The sequence below is a fragment of the Gossypium raimondii genome, chromosome 2 (genome assembly GCF_025698545.1).
Source record: "Gossypium raimondii isolate GPD5lz chromosome 2, ASM2569854v1, whole genome shotgun sequence".
In the NCBI taxonomy this organism is placed as follows: domain Eukaryota; kingdom Viridiplantae; phylum Streptophyta; class Magnoliopsida; order Malvales; family Malvaceae; genus Gossypium; species Gossypium raimondii.
In genome coordinates this window covers 29,654,188-29,663,628 of record NC_068566.1, presented here as the reverse complement: position 1 = coordinate 29,663,628, position 9,441 = coordinate 29,654,188, and positions in this window count along the sequence as shown.

The following is a 9,441-nucleotide window of genomic DNA, read 5'->3' as shown; positions in this document are numbered from 1 at the left end:
CCTAAGGTCAAGTGGTTTTAGAAAATGAGGTATCGGGACCTCGTTTCTATAAACTGAGCTGTAAATATTTAAATATTTTAATGTTTCTATAGTTAATTAATTAAAAAGGACTAAATTGTAAAAAAGATGTAAAATTTAATCACTATTTAATTTGAGTGATTAAATGGCTTATTGAATAAAGGTAAAGGGACTTGAATGGTAATTAAACCATTCAAGGAGTTAGTGGAGAATTATGGGCATAAATTTGGTGTTTTATTTAATTATTAACCAAGGTTAAAATGGTAATTTGATAAATTAAATTAAAAGAAATAAAAACAAAAGGCTAAATTCTTATCATCTTTTTGGTTTTCTTCTTCAGCAACCGAATGTCCATGGAAACATGAAGCTAATTTTCGACCATGGTGAAATTTCATGCATGGTATGTGATTTTGGCTCCATTTTTAATAATTTTTATATTTTTTAGATTGTTGCAACTAGGTCCAGCTAGGCCATACCTTCAATTTTGAAACTGTTAAAGATTGTAAATGTTGCCATTGATGAATCTTGTGATTTTTTTAAATGTTGCCATTGATGAATCTTGTGATTTTTTTATGTTAAATGATGAAGTTGAAATTTTGGTTGATATTTAAAAGTATTTTTAAGTGATTTTGATGAATTTTCTCATTAGGGACTAAATTGTTGAAATAATAAAAATACAAGGATTTTTTGTGAAATTGTTGCATAAATGAGCTGTATTGGATAAAAATGGTTAATTTGCATGTTTTAGGCTTGGGGACTAAATTGAATAAAAGTAAAATTTTAGGGTAATTTTGTAAAATGTCCAAAATACTAAATTGCATGAAATACATTGTTTCTTGTCTAAATTAATAGATTGAATGAAATTATTAATTTAGATCAAGATTGGGTGGAAAATTGAGGAGAATGGAAAATTGCCAAAATTCCCCTATACTTTAACATTTTTCCAATTTTGCAAGGTAAGTTTGTATGAAATGTACTATGTATAATGTTGATTAAATTGAAATTTATTATATGATTTTATTGAAAATGAATCAATATATATGTTAATTATACAATTTATCGAGTAAAGAAACAATGACAATTCAACGACGTACGATGACTATCGAGCCTCGTTTGAACCTTAGGAATATATAGGATACAAATGACATGCCATTAGGGCTACCATGTGTCAGGTGCTGGTCCTGAACATCCTACCAGTGGCTGAGTTTTGACATGTGTTGTGGATACTTAATAGCTTGTGTGAGCAGCACCGTGTAGCTACGTTCCGACTGACAGCTTGTGTGAGCAGACCCATTTATGGCTCGAGAGAGAGCATCTATGTAAAGGAAAAGGAAAGAAATATTTTTGACCATATGTTAGCACACAGTGTGTGAGATTCCCTTGTATCCAATATTATTATAAGTGGTTCAACAGGCATACAAAGGAAATGAACGGTAAGTGTTCCGATTGGCAATGTCATGAAAGTATGGAAAGGTATGGTTTGTTGATGATTAAAGTGTATATAGCCATTTTCATAAAAAGTATGAATACTTATATTCTATATTCGTGAAACTTATTTTATTATGTGATGATTTTTGCTAAGTTATGTGTTTAATCACTAACTTGTGACTATGGTTAATGCTATGTTTAAGTCTTATGTGTTACGCAAATGAAATGGTAAGTGTTCAATATGAATTAAGGTATGTATGAATGAAACTCCTTGAAATGGTGATACATGGAAAACATGATACGTTAGGAGATGGATTATAAATCTAATTGAATTATGCTCAAGTATAATGGTTATCCATGTCAAATTCATATGAATCATGTTTAAATGAACTAACATATGTTGTTGATGTGCTTAAGCTTATGCCAAGCTTGTGGATATAATTAATATTTATGATTATACTTATATTATGCATATGAAATGGGAAAGAAAATGGAATGAAACGGTAAGTACGTAATTGGAATGTATTATGATGTATTTATATGTGAGAAATTTTACGTATACTATGAACGAATATACTTATAACATGGATAAATACACTAAGTTGGGAATTGATAATGTCGTTTAGGCTTATGATAAGCATTGGGAACAAAATGGAAAGTAACTAAATTGAAAGGTGTATAATCTTATAGAAAGGTTGATGGTTATACATTATGTCCTACAAAACCCATTCATGTTATGAATTATAAATATATGTAACATTAATGAATTTACTCATTTGTGAGTTAATGATCATATAGATTTATGAATTTTGGCATTGGCATAGGGTTATGTCTATTTTAATAAGTTTATTATCGAAATGGAATTTTGTGCTTAAAGTTTATACGAGCTTAGTAAACATACATTGCTTACGTAGTTATTTTCCCTTACCTTACAGATTATCAGAAGCTCGATCGGGTTGGAAGCTAGTCGGAGATCAATCACACTATCTGTCGATTTTATTAGTAGATTTTGATGCTTTGGTAGTGGTTATAATGGCATGTATAGGAGGCGTATGTCTAATTTTTAGTTAATGATATCGGCATGTAATATTGCTTTGCATTTGTGAAACTTATGATATTTGATGCCTTGATGATTGGTGAGCTTTTGGCATCTTGATGTTTAAAGGTTGGTGTTTATAAGATCAAATTGATGCATGGTTTTATGACCAAAGTGGTAAGAGTTGGCATGTTTGCAAAGTGATCATTTAGGGTATGATTTGTTATGAAATTTAGTCAAGTCTGTTTGTTTGAATTATGATCATTTGGATATAATTTGGTATGTATATATGTTGGTTATTGGAACCATTTGGAATTGGTTAGAATGGTGACATTTAAATGGTTTTGATGCATATGAGAAGTAGTCCTAGTGGTAAAGTCATTTTGATATGTTTGATATAGAAACAAGTTAATTGAAAAATGGTTAAATATGCACATGTATAAGTGTTTTGTGCTTGATGATATAACCATTATGTTTGGCTTGTAATTATGGTATTTTGGATGATGCGTCAGTTGTTATGTTGACATGCATATGTGGTCTTATAATGTTGATATTTTGGCATGTTGGTGCTTAAAGGTTGGGAGTTGGAATGATATATAAAATGCATGTTATAAAATGTTGTTTTGATATGCCTGAATGTGATCATTGAGGTATGGAAATTGATAGTGAACATTGAGTTAATAAATGGATAATTTGGTGTGTTTGGATGTGTTGATATATGGTCAAGTTTGCTAAGGTAGTGATGATAGGTGTCGAAAATTCAAATTGGTGTTTTTGAGTATGATATTGGTATGTGACCATTGTGGTAAATGTTGGCATAAATTTAGGTATAAAGGTTAGTTGATTTGTGGTTAAACTTAGAAAATGTATGATCATGCTTGATTGTTGTGATTGAGGTGCCTTTTAGGCATATTGGTTTTATGATTAAATACTATGATGATCTAGCTTGAATATGCATGTGTTAGGTACATTTTGAATGCTTGAATACAAGTGCAAATGAAGTGTAAGGGTGTGCTTGAATTGGGTGAAATAAATGTCTTAAATTTGGCTTATTTCTTGTCCACATGGCCTAAGACACGGGTGTGTGTCTCAGCCGTGTGTCACGAGACATGGCCGTGTGTCCCCTGTAGGTTTTTAAAGATTTCATTTCGAGAGTTACACAGCCAAACACACGGGCGTGTGGCTTGGCCGTGTGACCCAAGTCAGAGAGTTACACGGGCTAGGACACGGCCGTGTGTCCCTATTTCGAATGCCCACACAACCTGAGACATGGGCATGTGTCTCAGCCGTGTGACCCCTGTAGTATGAAAATTTTTAACTTTTTCCATGAAGTTCTAAATGTTTTAAATTTAGTCCCGGATCAATTCTAAAGTGTTTCTAAGGCCTGTAGGGCTAAAAAAAGGATGTTATGCATGTGTTTGAATGGAATATGATGTGTTTTATAAATGATTGTAATCAAATTTTTTAAGATAAAAGTTTCCGGTAATGTTTCGTAACTCTATTCTGGCAACGAATACGGGTTAAGATACCTTAATATATGCTTTATAGCATGCCAATGCCTGAGACCTGGATTCGCCTGATATCGACTAACTATTCCTACTGCGAAATAGATATCTGGGCGTGTGTAAAGCATCACATACATAAGGCTTCCAACTACCGAAGCATATGGAACCTTACTCATATGCTCTCTTTCTTCTGCTATTTTAGAATAGTCATCTAAAGAAATATGAAAACCTGATGCAGTCAGCTGGGCGCCTGGCTTCGTTCGGTCATTGCAAAACAATTCAGTACCTTATTGATGTATGAAGCTTGAGATAAAGCTATTGTTTTATTCTTTCGATCCCTAAGGATTCGAATTCCAAGAATATAACTAGCTTCACACAATTCCCTCATGCTAAACTGTTGAGCTAACCACAATTTAATCTATGACAATTCTCTTACATCATTTCCGATAAGTAGAATATCATCGACATACAAAACGAGGAAGACCACTTTTTATCCTTTATACACTTATAAACACAAGGTTCATTAGTGTTTTGCTCAAAGCCAAAAGTCTTGATCGCTTGATCAAATCTTTTATTTGATGAGTGAGGCGCCTACTTAAGTCCATAAATGGATCTTAGGAGTTTGCAAAATTTCTCTCGTTTCCTTTGACAACATAGCCAGTTCGTTGAGCCATGTAAATGGTCTTATCAAGATAACCATTCAAAAATGCTGTCTTGACATCCATTTGTCAGATCTCGTAATCGAAAGTAGCAACAATGGATAAGAGTATGCAGATAGACTTGAGCATGGCTACCGGAGAGGTCTCATCGTAATCGATACCTTCTTTCTGTGTGTAGTCTTTCCCTACAAGTCTAGCTTTGTGCGTTTTCACTTTCCCTTTCGTATTTATTTTCTTCTTGTAGATCCACTTACACCCTATGAGTTTAATCCCAACCGGTAATCTACAAGTTCGTACACCGTATTGGATTTCATATAATCCACCTTGGCATCTATGGCCTGTTTCCAGAGCTTGGAATCAACATCCTGCATAGCCTTATTGTAAGTGAGTGGATCATCATCCTCATGATTGGCTTCGTTATTATAAATACTACCATCATAAATGGAGAATCTGGTTTCTTAAAAACTCTCCCACTATGACGGATTCCCCTATGTTGTTGATCGTTTGCAGGTCTTTCTACCACTCTCGAAAGTTCCTCATTTACCACTTTACTTCAAGGCTTAATAATATCCATGTAGCTTTCCTAGACGAAACTAGTATGAGTAGAAAATTTAATCATAGTATCTTTTGGATTGTAGAATAATCCTCCTTTGTTCCTTTTGGATATCCTACAAACATGTAGAATTCTATCTATGCATCAAATTTCTTTACATCCTTATCTAGAACGTGTATTGGACAACCCCATATTCTAAAGTGATTTAGAGTGGGTTTCTTTCCATGCCATAGTTCATAAGGTGTCTTACAAGTAGGCTTGGTTGACATATCATTCAAAATATAGCAAGCCGTTTGTATCGCATATCCCAGAAGGAAGTAGGGGTTTGATCAAGTAGAGATTGTTTTCCATCCATCCATTACAAATTAAAGAACGATTTATGTGAATAGAAATCCCTTTATTAAATGTCACACTATAACCGTCATAAAATAAACATGCTACCGAAATTAAATTCCTCTTAAAATGAGGTACATAAAATACATTCTTTAAAACAATCTTCCTAAAGTTATCAAAGTGTAAAATAACTTCTCCCACTGCTTTGGATGAAACATAGCTCCCATCTCCGGTTCACCACGAGAGGCTTCTGTCACGCAGACTTCTCGTTTTGCTAAACCCCTGTAAAGAAACACACGCATGGCTAGTGACTCCAGAATCAATAACCTAGTTGTCAATTGATTCTTCCACTAAGCAAGCTTCAACCACAAAGAGTTTCATACCTTTTCCTTTTTCAGTTTGACCTGAAATGCTCTTTCTTGTTGCAGAAGAAACATTTGATCTTTTTAGGATATTTTGAATTTTAGCCTTCGTCCTATCCACACGAGGTGGAATCGAATACTTAGTCAATTTATTCTTTCCCTTAGCTTTTTGCTTCCCCTTAAAGGACAATGGGCCCACAACTAAATTTGCTTCAGGTTTCTTCTGAACTGACTTACTACCATTCAACATCAACTCATAGGATTGAAATTCCATCATAAGCCGAGTCAAGGTAAGCCTCTTCTTCCCCAAGTTGTGAGCGACCCTAAAACCAGCAAATTCCTTGGTCAAGGATTGACACTATTTCAATCTGAGTATTCACGTCTAGTTCAGTCCCATTGTCCTCCGCTTGTACAAAGAATCCCATAAGCTTAAGCATATATTCTTTGACCGGAGTGCCAATTTTTTGTTGAGAATTTAGCAAATTTGTAATAGTGGCTTGTCGAGGCAATGCAACTTGGCCTCCGAGCAAATCCTTCAACTTTTTCATTATCTCTTTGGCAGTACAAAAATTCTTGTGTTGCTTTTGCAGCACACTACTCATGTTCTCTATCATATAACATCGAGCAATCGAGTCATAATCTCTCTAGTGATTTCTCACTTTGGACTGAGCTTTAGGAGGGCACGTTTCACCAAGAATAAATTTGTGTCTCTCAACTTAGAACTATTAGTAGGTTTCGTTCCCATTCTCGAAAGTTCTCCCCATTTAATTTATTCTCAGTAAGAATGCTAATAATAGGAGGAGTAGGAGACATATTTGAATTGAAAAAAAATAAAGATTCACTAATTACTATCTTTTAATTAAGCAAATATTTTTCATTTTAGCAACATATCAAGAATGCAGTATAATGTATACGTCCGTATTAAAACCTTGTAAAAACATTTTTCCATTGCTACAATAATTCTCACACCCATCAACCATGTCGCATTAGGGTCCTATGATTAACTAGAAAGAACATGGATTACATCCAATCAGTTCGTAAATCTTAATTCTCAAGACTCCACACGAACTAATAGACATTAAACATTTGGTCATCATATCTAGCTTAAAGATCGTTTCTTAGGAAACTATTTAATAAGAGATGATCTTAAGTGTGTAAGTATTGACTCAACACTCATCATGGACATCCTCTCATTTGTGAGTCATCTTGGGACCATCTCTTTGACAGTCATACATGACTAGTTGTCATTAGAAGGAAATCCCACCTAGTGAACCCACATGACAAAGTTTACCTTAGGGTATGGCCAGGGTAGAAACCAGCTCGAAACTTTATCATGCTATCACTAGGGACCATCAATGGAGGGCGTAGGTCTTGTTCAAGAACCTTATCTCACTCAACATTTAAAAAAAAAAACATTCAAGGTTTTTTATTATCCCATATTTCAAGAATGATCATACAATAAATGGCATGCTTCTAATACATGCATGGCATGCTATGACAATTTTATAATATCCACTCACAAGAATCAATCAATCATAAAAATAAACAATTTTGATTCTTCACTGTTTTTCTTTTAAGGGAAAAACCAAAGAAGTAAATGTGAACCGTGCATCAGGTAGGGTCCTAGGAAAGAGAGGTGAGCCAAATTTGACCGCTTAAAAACCAAGCCTCTCCTAGCCAAAGCCAATCCTTGACATGCACATTGTCACTATCACACTTCTCACAGTAACCGAATAACCTAAAGAAGTGAATAGATCAAATATGGATCATCTCATCTATATATATATATATCACAATTATAAAATTACATAAAATAAATGTTATAAACAATTATAAAACAGATATATAATGAGATAGGTAATTAAAATAAAATTGCTAACCGAGGTTTCCATGGTTCTATTTCTAGAAAATAAATAAAAAAATAAAATTAAAATAAAATTTCTAACCAAGGTTTCCATGGTTCTATTTATAGAAAATAAATAAAAAATAAAATTACATAGTTTTTCACCACAAGGCATTCCTTAGTTTTTCACCACAAGTCATTCATTGGGTTTTCAGCCGCCATCACTATAGCTTCTCCTCATCATGGACACCTTTTTGGAAAAATTACATTTAAGTCCTATGCCTGTTTCCGGCTCACAAGAATTTTATGAATTTAAAAATACCCTATGTAGAGATAATAGTTCATGGTCTATTTCCTAAGAACTACAACCTCGGCAATAGAAAATAATTATATAACAAAAATAATTATATAATTCAAAACATGCATAACATTTAAAGAATGCCATTTTCTATGTAATTAAATCATTTAAGAATAATAAAATTTTATTTTGATTATTTATTTATACTTATAGAAGGATCACAACCTAGCTCTGATATCAATTGTTGAAAAAAATGGGTTTAGAAAACGTATCGAAAAATAAATTTAGGGAAAATAGAGTTTTAAAAAATTTTCCAAAAAAAGATATTTGTTGTGATATCTAAAGTAATAAACACTTAACCAAAATTGTACCTTTTCGATTCATCTAGGATAAGCATTCTGACCGAATAGTCTTCTCCACTATCCTCAAACTCACATTTGTAGAGTGTGGAGTGCTTCGAATAAATTATTCACAAAAAATACCAGTGGGGTAATTTTGTAATTTCTTTACACTTTTGGGCTAAGTTGTAAATAAGAAAAATATCTCTAGAAATTTTTGAAATAATCTCTTCAGATAATTTTCTCTCTAAACTTTCTCTTGAATTCAAGTGTGTGAAAAGTAATGACCCAAGACTCTTTTTATATAGGGAGAGTTTGGAGAGTTCAACTATGATTAAACTTAATCACTTTAATATTAAATTAATAAAAAACTATTAAGATAAGTATTAAATTAAATTTAATATTAAACTATTAAAATAATATTATTTTGGGAATAGTTAAACTGAAATCAAAATCTCTGGTGAAGTCTTAGTAGGAGAATAACTCTTTCACTACTCACCATCGAAGACCAACCACCGCCGCCACTGAATGTCATTGTCAGCAATTCTTGACACTATCGTGTCTAATGGTGCAGGTGCAACACCCTTTTGGCACCCCAAGTCGTTTCAGCTGCTGCCGATTAGGTCTGGGCCAATGACAACCCGACTGGTCCAATCTAGCCACCGGTTGGACCGTCAACGCGGTTTCACATACCGAGCCCAATTCAACCAATTTTTGGGTCTTAGCCTCGATTTTGGGCTTCAGGGCCTAGTTTATGATCTCATTTCCAATTTTCAATTTCAATTACCCATTTGGCCAATTGTCTGACTTGAAAATTAATTTTCAAAAATATCATATTAGTTTTAATTAATTTGATTAATTTAATTTTACTTGATCAAAATTAATTTTTCCAGAAATCATTTAGATTTTTCAAATAAAATTTTCAAGAAAATTCTTTAATCACGTTTTTACAATGACATTTATCTTCAATTTGAACTCAGAAAATCAATGAGCTAATATTTGCTTGTCACAATTTTTCTATGCATGCAAAATATATATAAAAAAATACGAAAGACATAATAGTGAAAT